Source organism: Enhydra lutris, unplaced genomic scaffold, assembly GCF_002288905.1.
Source record: "Enhydra lutris kenyoni isolate GAN:26980312 unplaced genomic scaffold, ASM228890v2 scaffoldscaffold10, whole genome shotgun sequence".
Lineage (NCBI taxonomy): Eukaryota > Metazoa > Chordata > Mammalia > Carnivora > Mustelidae > Enhydra > Enhydra lutris.
In genome coordinates this window covers 28,516,489-28,536,060 of record NW_019154094.1, presented here as the reverse complement: position 1 = coordinate 28,536,060, position 19,572 = coordinate 28,516,489, and positions in this window count along the sequence as shown.

Sequence of the window (19,572 nt, the reverse complement as noted above, 5' to 3'; positions counted from 1 at the left end):
CAATAGATTCAAGCTGACAGAAGAAGGAATGAGTGAATTCAGGTAGAGTAATAGGGATTTTGCAATCCAAAGTTAGAAGAAAAAAAGAAATGAGAAAAACAGAGCCTTAAGAAAATGTGGGATACTATTAAACTCACCAATATACATGTAATAGGAGGAGAGAGAGAAGCAAAATAAATAAATAATAATAATAATAATGAAATAATGACTGAAACATCCCAGCTGTGAAGAAAACTATCCATTCAAGAGGTTCAATGAACTCATAGTACAATAAATCTAAAGAAATCCACAAACAGACGTATCGTAGTGCAGGTGCTGAAAGCTAAAAGCAAGGAGAAAATCTTAAAGGCAACAAGAGAAAAAGGACTCATCACTCACAAGGAACCCCAGTAAGATTAACAGCTAACTTTTCATCAGAAGCAATGGAGGCCAGAGAAAGTGAGATGACATATTTAAAGAACTCAAAGAAAAACAACTGTGAACCAAGAACTCTTTATCCAGCAAAGCTCTCTTTCAAAAATGAAGGCAAAATAAAGACATTTCCTAATAAACAAGAATTGAGAGAATTTATTGCTAGCAGCCTCACGTTATAGATACTAAAGGAAGTTTTTCAGATAAAAACAAGTAACTCAAGATAATAATTTGAATCCATAAGAAAAAGCAAGATAAATTACCAGTAAAGGTAATTAATTGTAAAAGACAGTATGCATGCATATTTCTTCCTTCTTCTCTTAATTGATTTAAAAAGCAATTGCGTAAGACAATATGCATATAATAAATTGTTGGAACTATAACATGTAGAGATGTAATATATTTGCCAATAGCAGCACAAAAGAGCCGGGTTGGAACAAAACTATATTGGACTAAGGAAAGATTCCAGATGGTAACCCAAATCTACAAGAACAAATGAAGAGAACCAGGGGGGGAAAAAAAAGGCTAATATAACCAAAGCTATAAATATATACTTCCCCTCAGTTCTTCTCTTAGTTCCTTAAAAGACATAGAACTATGAAAAGGAATAATTATAACAATGCATTATTTGGGTTTTTCACATATGGATGTCATTGGTATAAGATAATAACCCAAGAAAGGGAAAAGGGGAATGGGGGACAGATAAAGAATATTTCCATATCTTCCTGGAATTAAGTTCTTAGAAATCTGAAGCGGACTCTGAGAAATTAAGATGTATTTAGCAAGCTCGAGAGCAACCATGAAGGAAATAATTTTAAAAATATATTGAAAAAACTCAGGAATAAAGTTAAAATACTCCCTTTATGTGTGAAGAGGTTTATGGAGAGGAGTCTGCATGGGGTTGTGACAGGAAGTCTTGTGGTGGAGCTGAAATCCGTGTCACGTCCTTGGGACGACCAGGATGGAAACTCTAGAGCAGATGCTGGCATTGCAGTCCACAGGTAGAATTTCTTCTTCCTCGGGCAACATCAGTTCTGCTCTTTAGGACTTTGGATTGATTCAATCAAGCCCACCCGATTATGGAGGACAGTTTCCTTTCCTTAAAATCAACTGCCTATAGATATCAGTCACATCTACAAAATACCTTCATGTCAACACTTAGGTTACTGTTGGATCAAATACCCTGGGGTGGATAGCCCATCGAAACTGCCCATCACACCTCCCCAATAAACTCCTTAGGCCTGAATTTTTGCTTTAGAAGGCAGCTTTTGGAGTCACCCAAACTAAGATTCTCCCCATACCACTCTCTTCCTTGACTCAGCGTGGCATGGTCTGCCCCACCCCGAGGGAGCGGAGTTCATTGTGGGCACCAGCAATTTCCGCAACAGTACCTGCTCTCCAAACCCTGTGGCTGGTTGGGTTTTCTGATCTAGAATGTTATACGTTTGGAGATTGTGTCAGCTCTCTGTTGGATGGTGTTTGCTCATGCAAGGCCAAGTCTGACACATTATTTTGGCTGCCACAACCCCCTGTATCCATAAGCCAGTGTTTTCTGTCATCACCTTTGCTAAGCGTCCCAGGATCCAAATAAATACCACATCCCCTGAGTAGTATTTAAAGCTGTCTTAAGAAGGTATTCACAAGGAAGGTTCCTGATTTGAAAATTTTTTCCATTTCCCCTGAGCCCAGCTTTGAATATTTTCACTACAAAGCTTAACTCAGGACAGAAAAATAGCAGATAAACATTGCCATATGTTTTTTAAACCACGTACTTTTTTTTTTTTTTTTTTTTTTGGAGTGAACTGATACTACTCTAAAAGCTTCAGATGAGGATCTCTTATCATTTATAGTTATTAAAAACAGAAGGAAGCAATTGGGCTGAGGAGGTTCCATCCTTTCCTTTAAGACTTTTATAATTTCTACTGGAAAAATGCAGCAGGAGCCTAACGACTCTGAGAAGTACAGGCAGGGTGGGGGCCAGGAACCAGGAAAATACTGATTCTCTCGGTTTAGAATAACAAGAGCTGAGAATTATTATCAGTTTCTGCTTGCCAGACACTGTGTAAGTGCTTTGCATGCCGAATCTCATTGGGTTTTCAAAACCACCCTGTGAGATGGGTGCCGCTTTCGTCCCCAGTTTTGAGATGAGGAGATGGAGACCCAGAGAAGCCAAGCCGTTGTAAACAGCCTCATGTCTAAGTGGCCAAGCTGGACTTGAACGCGAGCCTCGTCTGATCACAGAGTGTGTACAGGGAACCACTGTGCTTTGCTGTTGCTTCTAGTGTCTAAGGCCATCTGTGACCATGACATGGGCCATTCCTAACTCCCTGTGGGTCCTGGAGATGGTCTCGTTTGGATGTGTGTATCTCTGCGCTGGTGTTTAAAAAGTCGTTGCTGGCTGTTGCCAGGCTGTCACGGAAGAGAAGTAAGATTTGGAGGGACCGGTGGAAATGTGAAGCTATAGTCCCTCAGGGGGGAAAAAAATAGAACACCTCAATTTCTTGATCACTTGCAACATGTGTTAGAGGGAAATAACCTTTGTGACGTGGAAACAATGTTGCTTAAGACATGGACTTGTCCTCCTACATTTAGCTAAATGATTAATTTTCTTCGTATTAACTTAAAATGAGCCCATTTAAAAGAGTACTTTTTTCCTTGAAAGCATTGCTCATTATGCTATCATTTTAAGTAATTAAATCAGAATAAATGGCTCTGTGAAGCTATTTTAATGTAACATCTAATTATATCTGACCTAGACTGTGAACTATAATCATTAAGTACATGAACTGTGTAACGTTCTGCACGTTCTTTAATAATTTATAGGGCAGAATTCAGCTGCATGGAGCGGTAAGCAGGAACTGCGCCTTTCATGACACCTGTTATCTGTCCAGGATGGCAGAGGTGGCCTGTCTGCTGCTGTCCCCAGTTCAGCAAACTTTCCTCTCTGCGACTGCTCAGCTCCCGGGGGGGGGAAACTGTGTTTATATTTTTGGTGCACATTAATTGTTTTGACAAGACTCTCACAACACATCGATGAAATGGGTAGCATTTACTCACGTTTGGCAGTTGAAATGTTTTCTGAGCCTGACAAAAGGTGGCCTTGCCAGGGAAGACATCTCACCCAAGGAGCTCATTTTGTAGCTCAGAAGGGGTCCAGACCACCAGAGTCATGTTCTGGTTGTTACTGGAAGGGCCTCTCTGTGTTTGCATTTGCAACTTTAAGTCTTGAACTTGAACAAGGGAATGTGTTCTTGGCTTCAATTCAAGAGAAGACCTCTCCAAAACCAGGAGGGATGTTTCAACCAAATTTGGGAAGACATGTCAGTGTGACAGTTTTTGCTTTAAAATTTGTAAGCGAGGAAAAAATTTTTTTTTAATCCACAGCTGTTACTAAAATTAGTTTCAAGTTTGGATCCTTTGTTTTTTCCTTCATCTTTTTTGCATGTGTCGTTCTTATCTAGATATTGTAATTTTTTTTTGTCTTTTAAAATATGTAAGTATGTCATGTTTCAGGAAACAACGATGTTTATTTCCATGGCCTCTTCTTAGGGGAGAGTGGAGAACAAAAGATTTGGGTTTCTAAAGTGTACGTACAGACCCACTTTTTCTCTGCAAATCTGAAAAGTTTTGAAAACAAGACCTTTCATTACTCATTTGGTGTTGAAGCCCGCCCTGACCTCCAATCATTTTGGCTAAATCTGATCTGTACTGACCAGTGTTGTTGGTTAATTGATGTGGTTGACTCTGCTGCTCTCAATATTCACATGCCCCACTGTGGAGGGGTTGATATGTTTGATGGGCCCTTGATGCTGTAGACCCACTTGGGGTATCACATAGTACACTGTATACCTGGAAAGTTCTGATTCCAGGGTTGTAGAGAAGGAGCTATAAGGTTGGAATAACGATGGTCTTAATAACTATCATTTATTGGGGCGCCTGGGTGGCTCAGTCGTTAAGCGTCTGCCTTCAGCTCAGGTCATGATCCCAGAGTCCTGGGATAGAGCCCCGCATCGGGCTCCCTGCTCCGTGGAGAGGAGACTGATGAATCCAAACCATTTGTTATTTGTACTTTATCTTGAGTCACACCCAGAACGTTGTAAAAACCGCTCCATTCAGTGCTCACAGCTAATGTTCGCGTTATCTACAAACGAGGTGTGAACCATGGGTTTTTACTCATCTTATCCTCATGACAATTCTATAGGATAGGAACTACGATCTCCCCTCTCCTGCCTGGTTTTATAGACAGGAAACTGAGCCCGAGAGAGGTTGTATAATGCTTCAAGATCACACCACCCCGAAGTGCCCAGGCTGAGACTGGAGGCTGTTCTTCATGATACCTGGGCCAGACAACCAACCACCTCCTTGCCAATCACTCTAAAGCTTCAAAGTGTTAATATTCACCAAGATACGGGGGGGGGGGGGGGGGGGCGGAGAATTAAATCACAGCCCATGTAACACAAAGCAAAAGAACGCTTTCCAACTGTAGGCCCATAAATCTGAAAATCTCCCAACTCAGTTTATGGAGCCAGTACTCCAAAAGGGGCCTCATTCCTTTCTGGCCCGGTGACTGAAGAGCAGCCACCAAGAATCTGGCCATACCAGCAGCCTGAGAGTCATGGCGGGTGGCACAGACCCATCGCAGACCATTTCTGGTCTTCTCCTTTGTCTCAGAATCTCAGGTCCATTTTGTGAAGGGAGAATTTCGCTCCTCTGTTAAATCAACAGATGGTTCCTGGAGTTTGTCAGGTACCAGGTCCTTGCTGAGGGGACAAAGACCTGTGAACAAACCGATGTCTCCGCTCTCAACAAGCTTAAGTTCTAGTAGCAGGAGGGACAGTCATTACGGAAATAAAGTAAAATAGAGTATGTGAAGTGACTGCTCATGGGGATGGGCTTCTTTCTGGGGTGATGGAAATATCCCAGAATTGGACACTGGAGACAGTTGTACAACCTCAGGAATACACTAAAACTGACTGATTTGCGCACATCAAGTGGGTGCATTTTATAGCATGTGATTTGTAACCCAATAAAAGCAATATCTTAAGAGGTAATACATTGAGAGATAAGATGAGAAACAGAGCAAGATGAAGAGGAGGAAGTGATGGAGAGATGCTGTGTAGAGGGCAGAATGGTCAGGGAAGGGGTAAAAGATGCTGTGATACCCTTCCACCTACCATCTGTCTGTCTTGGATTCACTGGGGCAGCTCCCTGTATCGCTGATTCTGTGCCTAAATGCCTTCTTTCCTATCACCGAGTGTGTCCTGTGGGAGCAGGTACAGTCAAGACAACTAAGCAGTGGGGGAGTATTATAGGCTGAGTTGTGCCCTCCTCATCCCTAAATTCATATTTTGAAACCCTAACTCCCAGTACCTCAGAATATGACTGTATAGGGGTGCCTGGGTGGCTCAGTGGGTTAAGAATCTGCCTTCGGCTTGGGTCATGATCCCAGGGTCCTGGGATCGAGCCCCACATTGGACTCTCTGCTCGGTGGGGAGCCTGCTTCTCCCTCTCCCTCTGCCTGCTTCTCCCCCTGCTTGTGCTCTCTCTGTGAAATGAATAAATAAAATCTTAAGGAAAAAGAATATGACTGTATTTGAAGATAGGTGCTTTGAGAGGTGAGTAAGTTAAAATCAGCCTGTTAGGATGGACCCTCAACCAGTCTGTTTGGCGTCCTTCTATGAAGAGGACCTGAGGACACACAGAGAGACACCAGGGTGGGCAGCCATGTGAACTGCCATGTGAACACACAGGGAGAGGGACCTCAGGGGAAAACAACCCTACCGACACCTTAGTTGCAAACTCACAGGATCCTCAATAGTGAGAAATGATGTCCTGCTGTTTAGGACTCTCAGTCTATGGCATTTTTGCTGCAGCAGCCTGAGCTGACTGTGATAGTCACCAAACCCACAATTCTAGCTCGTGGGGTCAAGAGTAATATAATGTGAGGAAGGCATAGCCAGCCATTGCCAGCTTGAGATGGAAAGGGAGCCACGAGGTGAGTCATGCAAGCGCCCTCCATAGAAGTTGGGAAAGGCAAGGAAACAGAGTCTCCCTGAGGGCTTCGAGAAGGAATGTGGCTCTGACAGCACCCAGATTTCAGCCCAGGGGGGCCTGTTTTAGATAGCTGACTCCCAGACATGTAAGGTTGTAAGCCTGAGTTGGTCTGTTGTGGTGGTTGGCTTAAAGCAACACCAGTCATTTAGTTCTCTCTCATGGTGGTTGTGGGTCAGGAACCCAGGAAGGGCTTGGCTGGCTGCTTCTGGCTCAAGAACCTTAGGCAGTTGCAAAGAAATGATGGTTGGAGCAGAACAGCAGGGCTGGCTACCATCTCTCAGTCTTTGAGTAGCCTCAGGACCTCCACATGTTTTAGTCTAGGCTTCCTTACAACGTGGCGGCCTTGGGGCTGTTGGATTGCTCACATGGTGGCAGGAGGTGCTAAGAGTGAGTATTCTAGCAAGAAAGGAACTGAACTGCATTTTATGACCTAAGCTTGAAAACCGTATGGTGTCACTTCAGTTGGTTACAAGTTTGCCCAGAATTCAAGGGGAAGGGATCCAGATACCATCTCTTAATAGAAAAGGAGTAAAATTCTCAAACGGGAGTTGTTTTCAGCCACTAAGTTGCAGTCGTTTGTTACAGCAGCAGTCAGACACTCTTACATGTAGTTTGTGTTCCACCTGCTTAGCACTGCTGTGGAAGCATGCCAGCAGTCACAGACAATATGGAAATGAATGGGTATGGCTGTGTTCCAATAAAACTTTATTTAGAGACACAGGTGGTGGGCTGAATTTGGCATGCTGCCTATAGTTTGCCACCACAGGCAATATAAGATCTCTACAAGAGAGTACTAAAGAAAGAGGTGGGTCTTTATGTATTAACATGGACCTATCTCCAAGACACTGTTAAGGAGAAAAAGAATGGTGCAGGAGACTTTCTTCATTCTCCTTTGCAAAGACAACATAAGATGGACACAGGCTGGGGCACCTGGGTGGCTCAGTGGGTTAAAGCCTCTGCCTTTGGCTTAGGTCATCGTCTCAGGGTACTGGGATCGAGCCCCGCATTGGGCTCTCTGCTCAGCGGGGAACCTGCTTCCTCCTCTCTGCCTGCCTCTCTGGCTACTTGTAATCTCTGTCTATCAAATAAATAAATAAATAAAAATAAAATAAAAAGATAAACACAGGCTCATGCACACACACATATGCACAGGTACATGCATATATAATTTCTGGAAGGTTACACAAGAAACATTTTCAGTGGCTCTTCTGAAGAAAGAACAGGACTGTGGGTCTGGGTGGGAGAAAGGTTTATGTTCATTATACAATTTGGTACTATTTGAATCTTTGTGTTTGAACCATACTCATGCATTTTTTTCTATTAAATATCTTAACAAATGTTTACAAAGCACTTACTGAAAAGCAACATAAGCATTGTGCCAAATGTCCACCGTGATTTCACTTGGACAGCTCTTAAGAAGGCTTTTAATTGAAGTCTAGTCTAGGTACTGAAAGTCACACATATTCCAAGTGTGCAAGCTGAGGAATTTTTGTAAAGTAAACACACCTGTGCCCCCCGTGCTCCACAGGAGAACAGAACAAGCTGGCAGGCTCATAGCCCCTTCTGCTCCCAGATGAACAGCACCTGAGAGCAACCGCCCTCCCAAAGCCCAACGGCAGAAATGAGTTTTGCTTGTTTTCATACTTGACCTAAATGGAATCCTATAGTACCTACTCTTGTTTTGTGTCTTGTTTTTTCACACAACTTTATGTTTATGAAGCTGTCTTATTTTGTGTGTGTGTGTGTGTGTGTGTGTGTGTGTGTGTGCGCGCGCGTGCGCGCACACGCGCGCGCATGCGTGCAGTTATGGCTGGTGACGCTCACCTCTATAGCATTCTGCTGTGCGAATATACCACACTGCGTTTTTCTTTTTCATTCTGATAGACGTTTCGGTAGTTCCTACAGCGGGACCATCATGAGTAGCGCTGCATGCCATTTTTATTGTTCTGCCCCTGTTTGATCCCTCTTTAAGAATTCTTTGCCTACTGCATCATTCCAACGATGCTCCACTTCTCTGAGATCTTTATCTTTTACCGTTCATATTTAGGTCTGCCATCCTTTTGGAATTAAGGGAGGGATAAGACATATTTGACCCACCCGTGTCCACTGAAAAGACCATTCTTTTCCTAACTGCATTGCTATATCCTGGACTTGACTTTTAAATTAGTTCAGAATTAAAGTGTTTTATACCTGAAAGTAACAAAAAATAGCTAGGATAGCTGACTGATTGAGTGTCTAGGGGCAGGGACCCAAATATTCTCCCTTAAACGAAAATGTGAGTGTGTGTGTGGAGGGGGGTGTGTGTGGGAAGGTGGGTGTACATATCTGTTAGGTATATATGTGTATGTATAGGGGAATGTGTGTTTGGTATGTGTGTGCCTGTGTCAGTGTGTCTGTGTGTATTAGGAGTATGTGTATATATATTAGGGGTGCATATGTGTGTGCGTGCAATGAAGGGATCCTGTATGGGAATTCTACTCAGGTCACCAGGAGAGGGTTTCAGGCCTGGGGGAAGGAAAGGGATTGGAATCCAATGATATGAGAAGTGGGGCAAAGGGCAAGGGACTGTTTTTTTTGGGAATGAGGACATAAGCTTAAGAACCAAACAGACGGCACAAAAGAATTAAAGCGGAGTCAAAGTTAAGTTTGGGGTTCTCAAAATGGGGGCTTCTCTCGGGGGCATTTGAGATGGTTGTCCCCATGGGGAGCGGGGTGGGGAGGGCTGGTGAATCCTGTGGTTCTGGTCGACCAGTCCCCCAGAGCAAAAGAAAGAGCAGGGATTCTCTCCCTGTTCAGCAGGCTAGGGTGTGGGTAATCAGTGTAGACTGCCCTCTTGTCACTAAACTAGGAGCCTGCTTTCAGCTCCCCAAAAATATATTTTTTAGTTTCAATGGGTGAATTTTCTCCACATCTACTTAAATAATACAAATTCTGCCACCCAATTTTTCTGTCTGTCTTCTGGGTAATTTTTATGTCATGCTATCGAGACTGCTTGCTCGAGATACTTCAGCGGATAAATTATTCTCTACTCCACTTCTGCAAAAAATTACACTCTTTGATGTGAAAATTATATGCACTTAGAGATATGCTAATACGAAAATGATTTGAGAAGTGTAGAAAAGGGGTAGCAGCTGACTCGGGGGCCGCTGTTTTCGTTTGCACCTGCACTGGGTGCTCCCCGAAGGCGAGGGAGAGCTTGCCAGCTCTTCTCGGCCCAGAGTGGCTTTTAGTTTCAAAAGCCATTGATTTCTTGAAATGTGATGGGGGGATTTTTATGCAAAATGTGGCCATTTTTAAATATTAAGCGGCTGGGAGTTACTAGTGGAGATTAGCATGGTATTAGGGAAACTTTCATTCATCCATTTGTACACGAATTCAACGACTACTTATAGAACACCCTGTGCTAGATATTCAGCCGTGAATAAAACAGATGGCGTCTCTGGACTCTTGGAGTTGTCAGAATTTATGACGGTGAAGGGCTGTGGGCAAAGAACACTTGGAGCCTCGTCTAGACAAGACCGTTGCTGCTCAAGTTGCGGTCAGTGGAGCATCCTTGGCAAGACGGTCAGAGATGCGGAATCACAGGCATCTGCTCCTCCAGGTTTAGCGAATGAGAATTTGCATTTTAATAAACTCTCAGGTGACTCATAGTCACATTCACCCTTGGCTAGTCATTAGAATCATCTGGGGAGCTTAAAAAAAGTTCTGAAGCCCAGAATGCCCTCCAAGTCAGTCAAACCAGAACCTCCAGGGATGGGACTCGGGCGTCTATAGACAACCGGAGCTCCTGGTGTCTGCAGTCGGTTTCTCGGGGTGGGATCCAGGAATCTATTTATGACAGGCCACACAGACAAAAGCTAGTGGGTAAGTGCTCCGTCACAATGCCTGGAGAGAGGAGGCCTGGAAGGGTTTTGGCATAGGAGGAAGAAGGGGGAGATGAAGCAGGAAAGGGAACTTGGTTTGGGAAACTAGGGGGAGTCCTGAATCTCCTAGCTTTATAGCTTTTCTTTTCTTTTTAAAGATTTTATTTATTTGAGAGGGAGAGGGAGAAAGCGAGTGCACGCGAGTGGGCAGAGGGGGCAGAGGGAGAAGCAGGCTCCTCGCTGAGCTGGGAGCCTGATGTTGAGCTCGATCCCAGGACCCTGAGATCATGACCTAAGCCACTCAGACACCCCTATAGCTTTCCTTTTTGTTTTTGTTTTTTTAACTTTTTTTTAAAGATTTTATTCATTTATTTGTCAGAAGAGAGAGAGAGAGCGCGCACACACAAGCAGGCACAGTGGCAGGCAGAGGCTGAGAGAGAAGCAGGCTCCCTGCGGAGCAAGGAGCCCGATGTGGGACTCGATCCCAGGACCCTGGGATCATGGCCTGAGCCGAAGGCAGTCGCTTAACCGACTGAGCCACCCAGGCGTCCCTTTTTTAACTTTTAATACTGATATTCAAACTTACAGAAAGTTGCAAAACACTAGGAAGTACTACCTTATACTTTCCATTTCCCAACCTAAATGTTTACCTTGTATCACAGTTGTGCTCTGAGCATGCACTCTCTCTGAGCTTGTGATCTCCTTCTCTCTCTCTCTCTCTCTCTCTCTCCCCTACACACACACACACACACACACACACACACACTCCCCCACTTCCCAAACCATTGAGAGTAAACTGCAAACATGATTCACTTTGATTTTAGTACGCATTTCTAAAAACAAAGACCATCTTTTGTATAATCACTGTATAATGATCAAAACCAGGCAATGAACACTGAAATAATACCATTATCTAATCTACAGACCATATGAAGATTTTATCTGTTGTCTCAATGCTGCAAAGGGAACCCCAAATCGTGTGTGGCATTCGGTTCTCATGCCTCTTTCTCAGGTCTTTAATCTGGAAGAGTTCCTCAGTCTTTCTTTGTGTTTCATGACCCTGATGTTGTTGAAGTGTATGAGACAGTTATTTTCCAGAGCACGCCTCAGATTAGGTTTGTCTGATGTGTCCTCCTGAATGAAGTCGGGTCACGCACCTTTGGTGGGATACCACCGAGGCAAGGCTACATCCTTCTTGGTGTATCCTACCCAGACGTCCTTGGCATTGCTCTATCCCGTTACTGGTAATGTTAACCCTGATCATGTAAAATGCTCTCTGCCAGGTTTCCCCACTGCAAAGTTTCATTTCACTCTTTGCAGTTAATTCTATTGTGATGAGATACATTGGGATTGTGTAAATATTGTTACTCCATAAACTTTTACCCACTGGTTTTAGCCTCCCATGATGAGTCTTGATGGAATCTTATCATAATGATGGTTGTCAAAGGGTAGTTTTCTAATTTCATCATTCTTTGCGATGTTTACTAATCAGCTTTATTCCTAAGAAAGAGCTTTTTGCTTCTCCCCTTTTATTTACTTACATAAGGTCACAGATTCTTAGTGTATGTCACATGTTATGCTTGTTTACTGCTTAATGTTCAAATTGTCCCAGGTTTGGCCAATGGAAGCCCAGCCACCTGACTCCTGAGTTCTGTGGACATGACCCCGTGAGTCTTGAGTACTTCCTTACTTTCTGAGACAGTATCTTCCAGGCTCAGGTCTCTATTTCCATTGAAATAAGTTGCAGCCAACATCTCCTAGGAGCGTTAATCAAAGTTTAATGCCAATCTGAAGGAAGGAAGAGGATTTTCGTGAACCACATGTGTAGGGTGATCATGACTCGGATTTGAGAATATAGAAGAGTACTATACTTTCAACAATGGATGTTTTCCTGAAACGATGTGCAAAAGTGGAGTTTGAGAGGGATTCCCTTCTGTTTAAAATAATACAGTTCACTTCTCTGCACCGAATGCTAACATTTTTTAAAAAGATTTTATTTATTTTTTTATTTATTTGAGAGAGAGCATGTGCATACACGTGCACACACGCTACTGGGGGGGGTGCAGTGAAAAGGAGAGTGGAGCGGGAGGGAAGAGAAAAGGGAAAGAATCCAGAACAGACTCTGAGCTGAGTGCAGAGCCTGGCCTGGAGCCCCACACAGGGCTTGATCTCATGATGGTGAGACCATGGCTTGAGCAGAAACCAAGAGTTGGACGCTCAAGCCTCAACTGACTAAGCCACCCGGGTGCTCCTAACTTTAACATTTTTAAAGCAAGTTTTGTTTATCTCCCTAAGTTTCCATAAAATTTTAACTTCGTTCTCATAGAAACAGCAACTTTTATTGTCATTTCAGTGTTTTGAAATGAGTCCTCACCAGGAATACTCTTTTAACAAATAATGATGGTGATAAAATGGGCTCTTAAACATAGATTGTTTTCATCCCTTGAGAGAACCTGTTCTCTTGAATAGTAATTGTGTACTTTCTTGATTCCAGAACTTTCCCTAGAGCAGAAGTGGTCATCTGAGGGTGATTTTTGCCCCGGGGGGACATCTGATCATGTTTGGGGACGTTTTTGGTTGTCATAACAGGAAGGGGAGAGGTTGCTATTGGCAACCAGGTGGGGGAGGGGTTCCTAATGGGCAGAGACCAGAGTTGCTGCTGAACATTGTACAGTGCAAATGATAGCCCCCAAATCAAGAATTACGCGCCCCCCACCAAATGTCAGTAGTGCTGATTTGAAGAGCCCTCCTCCAGAGGAATGTGCCCGTGGTTGGCCAAGGTGTGCTTTATAAAAGGCTAATCCCCAGAATCGCACACTCAAAAAGGATCTGAGGTTCTTTGGAAAGTGTTGCCACACTTGGCTTGTTCTTGGGGATTCAAAACACACCGAAACATATGAAAAGCCTGGAGAAGACTTGAAGTTAAACAATAAAACGTGACGAAACTTTGTTATTTGAATCAACTGGGTTATTCCTAATGAGCTGGCCTACGGGACCCATTCTTTGCGGAATACGTTGTGACATCCTGAGCTAGTCTCTACGAAGATGCACATGACTGCTTTTTACTGAGTTTAATGATTCTGGCCTGTGGCCTCAGATAGCAGGGGAAAACGAGGTGTGAGGAACATCCTTAAATTCTCTATTCCCAGTAGATCCGGTGGTCACTGACTCAATTGCTTTCTATTTCATGTAGATCTAGAGGAGAGGTGTGGCACCATTGAGATGTTTTTAAGAGCAGTGGTGACCTCTTCTCCAATTACCCAGTTTTTAATTACAAATTGTTATGGGCTAAGTTGTGTCTGCCCAGCTCCCCCCACCACCATCACCCCCTCCAGTTCATATGTGGAAGGCCTAACTCCCACTGCAGCTGTATTTGGAGATAGAGCTCTAGGGAGGTAATTGAGGTTAACTGAGGTTACAGTGGAGCCCTAATCCTATAGGATTGGTGTCCTTGTGAGAAGAGGAAGAGACACCAGAGATCTCTGTTTCTTCTCATGTGTATGGAGGAAAGGCCGTGTGAGGACACAGTGAGAAGGTGGTCACTCAGAAAACAGCCCTGATGGCACTTTGACCTTAGACTCCCAGCCTCCAGAACCATAAGAAAAGAAACACCTGTTGGGTGAACCACCGTGCCTGCGGTTTTTGCTGTGGCAGCCTGAGCAGACAAAGACACCAATGAATAGTTAGGAAACTCTATCGTAATTTTAAATCCACGAAGGCGTGCATTTGTTTTAGATGGGTGATTATTTTCACATTTGCATTTCAACTTTCGAATCTGTCTAATGTGGTTGCAGATAGAAACAAAGAAACATGATCAGTTTAAACCAGCACATGACAACCCATCTTCTGTTCTAGACCTGATTGGACACCTAGAGTAACTTGGTCAAATTTAGTTTTCCATGTGTGGCAGAGGCTGCTGGTTGCTGTCCATTATCCAGTCTCCCCTTCTTTCTGAGAAACAAGACCCCAGGTCTAGTTGAGGGGCCAGTGTACCCAACAGAAAGGCAACGTTTTAGTTTTACTTACAGTCAGGGGGATTTAGATGACTGTGATATGTTTGGGACGTAAGGGGGAAACTATGAAAAATGTTGATGCACTTGGAAGGTACACTCCTTTGTCTTTTCTTCATGCACTGCTGGTCTGGACTACACGTGGGTGCTGGGGCTCCAAGAGCCATCCTGGGCCCTAACACGACTCCAAGGATGGAAGCTACTCACTGTGAGTGTAGCAAAGCAGAAAAACAGGAGCTCGTGTGCCTCGTCACACCACGGAGACACCCTGGGAACACTGAATTGTCTGACCCTGGTTTTTCTTATTTACATGTGAGAAAAAAAATTCTACGGGTTTCTCCTGTGATTTGGGACCCATATGCGTTTTTAGTTTCTAATATATATACGGTTAATGATTTTTCGGCTTTGCATTTAATACGTATGTGCACACACTCAATACAGATAGCCCTTGAATTAGAACATTTGTAGAGAACAACATTCCCTGTCAGAAAAGCATCTACTTTCCCCTGAAGATAATTTATTTTCAATGACTACCTTCCCATAAGAGGTATTTGGCTGCTGGCAGAGGGAATGCGTTCTTTTGAAAGCAGTACAGGTTTTCTTCTCCTTATTTCATATACATTCCAAAATAAACGAGTATTCTAAAATGTAGTGCATGCCCAGTGATTGGTACCATATGACCCTGTGAGGAATAAAAGGGGTTCAGTCAGTGCCTTTCCTTATCTGAGTGTTGATTTGGGTCCCTCACCTCCTGGCCAGCTTCCTCCATTTAGGTGACCACCTAACAGGACAAATCAGGTCTTCGGGTTGCTGACCTCACTGCCCCATCATGGGGAGCCTTCCAAACATCGGTATTCAGAGAGAGGCATTTCCCCCTCTTCCAGAAGATTGATGTTAAGGAGACTCCAAAGGTAATTGGCGGGTTAGGAAAAGGAAGGCAGTGTTTCTGCTCAGTGAGAGTTTTGTCCTGCGCTTCCTCTGATTGTAAACTATGAATCATGGTGAGGATGAGCATTACCTAGCTTTTAAGAGTTCTCCCTCCCTCCCTCCCTCTCTCTCTTCCTTCCCTTCTTCTCATGCAGAATAACATTAGTTGACATTTACTGTGCATTTACTCCATAGTATAGGTGTTCCATGTCCTCTACACGTTCTATCTGTAGGCGCCATTACTAATACCCCCAATTTATAAAGGGACAAACCAAGGCTTAGTTTTCAAATGTTATGGAAAGTGACATCTCTAAAGACTCTATTTCCAGACAAGGTCCTATTCCTAGGCTCTGGGTGGACATGTCCTGGGTGGACCTTTGGAAGGGACTGTCTTCATCTCCCTTGAGCACTGCATGTTTAAATATCAGGCACGCTGTCTTAGATCAAAGCCCCCCTCCTCATGCGGTGTTCAGTTTTGATGACGTGTGTGCATGTGTGTGTATTCCCTGGGGGAGACATTTCATGTAGAATGTCTAATGTTTCTCTAAGCACAAATTCTCTCCTAAGAGACTAAGATGTATTCTCTTGTACAGGCGTGAGGACAAGCCCAGCCCATTTGGCTTTTACTGGGTGTCCCTGCTCCATCTGTCAGAACTGCCTGTGTCCAGAAGGCTGTTTGCATGCATTTTTATGGCTGCTGGAGACTCCATTAAAGGCGCATTCAATCAGCAGCCTGGCAGTGACAGAGCCCAGTTGCTCACCAATTCTCTCTCTTGAAATTTATAGAGATCATAAAAGACTCGTAGGAAATCCTTTGGCTTTGGCATTTGGGTTGCAAAGCATCTCCTTTAGACAGCCAAGTGCCGCAGAAGACCACTTAGACACTTGTTTTTGGTATTTCCTGCGGTTCGGTTCCTCCAGCCATCCTTCCTGCCCAGCCCCTAGGCTGCAGGCTTCAAAACCCAGGCTTGAATGAGGGGGCCTCATTAGAAGGAACAGAAATCGTGCTTCTTCGCCTCTTTTCCCCCTTTCCTATCTTCCCACAGACTGGAGCTCCATCAGCAAGCCCCCACGTTGCTGTAGCTGGCATCACAGCCACCTCTGGATTTCACCGTGTGGAAATAACATGAGTTTGGGCCATTCGCCAGTGCGGCCCTCAAGCCAGGGGTGGGCCTGGCACTCCTGGACAAATCAGATGCCTTTCTGTCACTTGCACTGGAACAATTAAAATGCTCCCTTTCCCGTGGAGGGTGCTGGGCCTTTTGCCTTCCTTAACCTTCCTCTCCTCTTGCCTGTATTCTCAGGGGCTGGTCCCTGCAGGCTACATTTCTCAGGCACCCTGGCCACCCTTCCCGCTGGGTCAGGCCAATCGAAGGCACTGGGGGAGACTCCCTCAAAGTAGGGAGAGGCCAGAGTAGTTGTCCCTCTCCCTCCCCAAGCAGTGCATCCAGCAGCAGCTACAGTGCCTGTGTGACTCTGGTCCCCCACCAGGCTTGTCCCCAGCTCCTGGGTTCCAGGGATATCTTCTTGTTCTCTTTGTCTCTCTGATAGAAGGAAGGCAGGGGCTTCTCACTGTGGCTAAGGTCCAGATTAGACAGTATCCCTGGGTTGTCTTCTCCGGAACTCCATCACCACTGAAACCAATTCCCTGCATTAAATTTTCTCCAATGTAAATATCCAAAATGGTTTCTGTTTTTAAGAGTGATATAAGAGAAAAGTAATCTGAACCTGCAGCAGACTACCACATGGGAAGAGGTAGATTGAGAATGACATTAATAGGGAGAAAAGCAAAGTTCAGAGGGGGAAAATAGAGGACGAGTGACTGAATCCTAATGATGTGTGAGCTCCTCGATACAGCTGTGCCTGAAGCCCCTGGGTTTTTCCATTTATGTTAGCCAATAAATTTTACTCTTTTCCCACTTTTTCCCCCTTGATCCACTTTTAGTTGTGTATATGTCACCTCTGCTATGACAGAGGGTCCTGTCACAGCAATATTGAATGTAGTGAGATGCCCATTAAACATTGTTTTTTCATTTTATTTTGGTTTTGTTTTCAGCAAAAGGACTGTTTTTTGTAGGTTCTTCAGTGACAACAGACACCTTATAACAGATATATTTTTTGAAAAGATTCTCTTTTTAGCCAAATGTGAGGCTAATATTCACTCAGAATACCCAAAGACTTGAACAAATGAATTATTTCATCATTCTGAACTGTACTGGTTTTTTAAAATCTGATTTATAAAAATCTGTGTGTACATCATTGATAGATACATGACACCACTAATGAAATTGTGAATTTTTAGATACATGGCACCACTAATGAAATTGTGTATTTTATGTACTGAGTCCATCTTAACAATTCTTTAATCAAGCTCAAAAATGGAAAAAGTAAAACACCTATAAAAGGTAGACAGGAATACTATTTAGCAACAAAAAGGAATGAATCGCTGTCATGCTGGATACCTTCAATTTGACTCTGCAGATGAAGCTCTGGCCCATTACACTGAGTGAAAGAAGCCAGACCCCAAAGCAGACATGTGGTGTCATTCTACATCTATGAAACTCTAGATAACACAAATCCAATCTGTAATGACAGAAAACAGATCAGTGATGGCCTTCAGACAGGAGTAGGGGAAATTATATGAGACAAGACACAAAGCTACTTTTGGGGATATGTAAGTGTTCGATGCCTTAATTATGATCGTGGTGCCACATGGGTATAAATAGTCATACCCCTTAAAATATACAACTAAAATAGGAGTAGTTGACTGTATGTAAACTACACCTCAATAAGTTTGATATTGTAGAAATCATTGTGGATGTTCAATATATAGTATTATTCCTGAATGAAACACTATTATTAAATCCACAGTATGTATTTCCATGATTGGTACATTAGAATGGAGGGTATAGGCCACATAAAACAAAGCCACTACAGCCCAGAGGGTGAGTGTTGTGTTCAGTGGGGAAGATTGGTCAGGCCAGCGAAGGCAGGGACCCCAACCACACCTCTGACAATACCTCTAGGGTCCATGAGTTTAAAGTGGAATTGTGCAAAAGCTAGGCAAAGATAGGTGGGGGGAATCCACAGTCCCAGAAGGTGGATGGGGCCCTGCAGGCTTGGGTGAAGACAGGTGGCCAAGGCAACTGACCACGTTCATATGATTTTTCTGGACCAGATGTCCTCCATGCCAAAAGTCTTGGAAATTCTTTGGTAGTCAAGTGCATGACAACGCAGTGGACTTTGTGCCCTTCATGAGATGGACTGGGAGTCATTACAAGAACATTGAAAGGACACTAACCAATATTGACCTCTGTCTTGATGAACAGAGGCATTTGGTTACAATACAGTTTTGGCATGAGTCCCTGAGCCTGATGTAACCACTGTAGGAACGTTCAGATGGTCCCTCAGGCATGCACCAGCACAGGCAAGGCTGTGCAGCTATTCCTGGTGTTGAGGGGGAAGGGAAAGGGTCTAGAATATGGGATTGAGGTGTCGAGGAGGTACACCCACATTATGGCCCAAGGGAGACAGCACCAAAGAGCTCACACCCTACCCCTTTGTACTTTGTCTGGCTCCCATCTTTCTCCTCCTCCTCCTTTACTCTGATAGGTAACGTGTCAGTTATCTGTTCCTGCATTTCAAACTGCCGCCAAATTTAGCAGCTTACGAAAAACGCACATTTATTTTGTCGTATTTTCCGTGAGTTAGGGATCTGGACATGGCTTAGCTGGATCTTCCAGCCCAGGGTCTCCCTGTAATAAGGGTGTTGGCTCAGGGTCTGTGGTCCTATCTGAAGGCTCACCTGGGGCAGGACCCACCTCCAAGTCCCTTGGTGGTTTTTGGTAGGATCACTCGTGGGCTATTATACTGAGGGCCTCAGCTCCTCCCTGGCTGTTGGCCAGAGGCTGCCCTGGGTTCCCTGCCAGGCTGTCCTCTCCATCAGTGTAGGCATGTCAGAAGAGTTAGTGTGTGCCAGAGAGAAAGGACAGCCTTTTCTAACCTCTCAGAAATGACATTCCCATCACCTCGGCTGTGCTCTACTTGTTAGAACTAGTCCCTAGGTCCACACTCAAGAGGAAGAGATCACCTAAGGGCGTGTGTAGTCGGAAGTTTTTGGGAGCCATTGTGGGAGGCTTCATACCATGGGCAACAAACATTTATTGAGTCCCTACTCTGTGCCACGTTCTGGATCAAACAATAAGATCTGTCATTCAAAGGTGAGCAAGAGAGTTTCTGGCCTCAGGGGTGTTCCATTCTAGGTAAAGAACTGAGGAAGTGAACCAGCACCTGAGGCACTGGGCAAG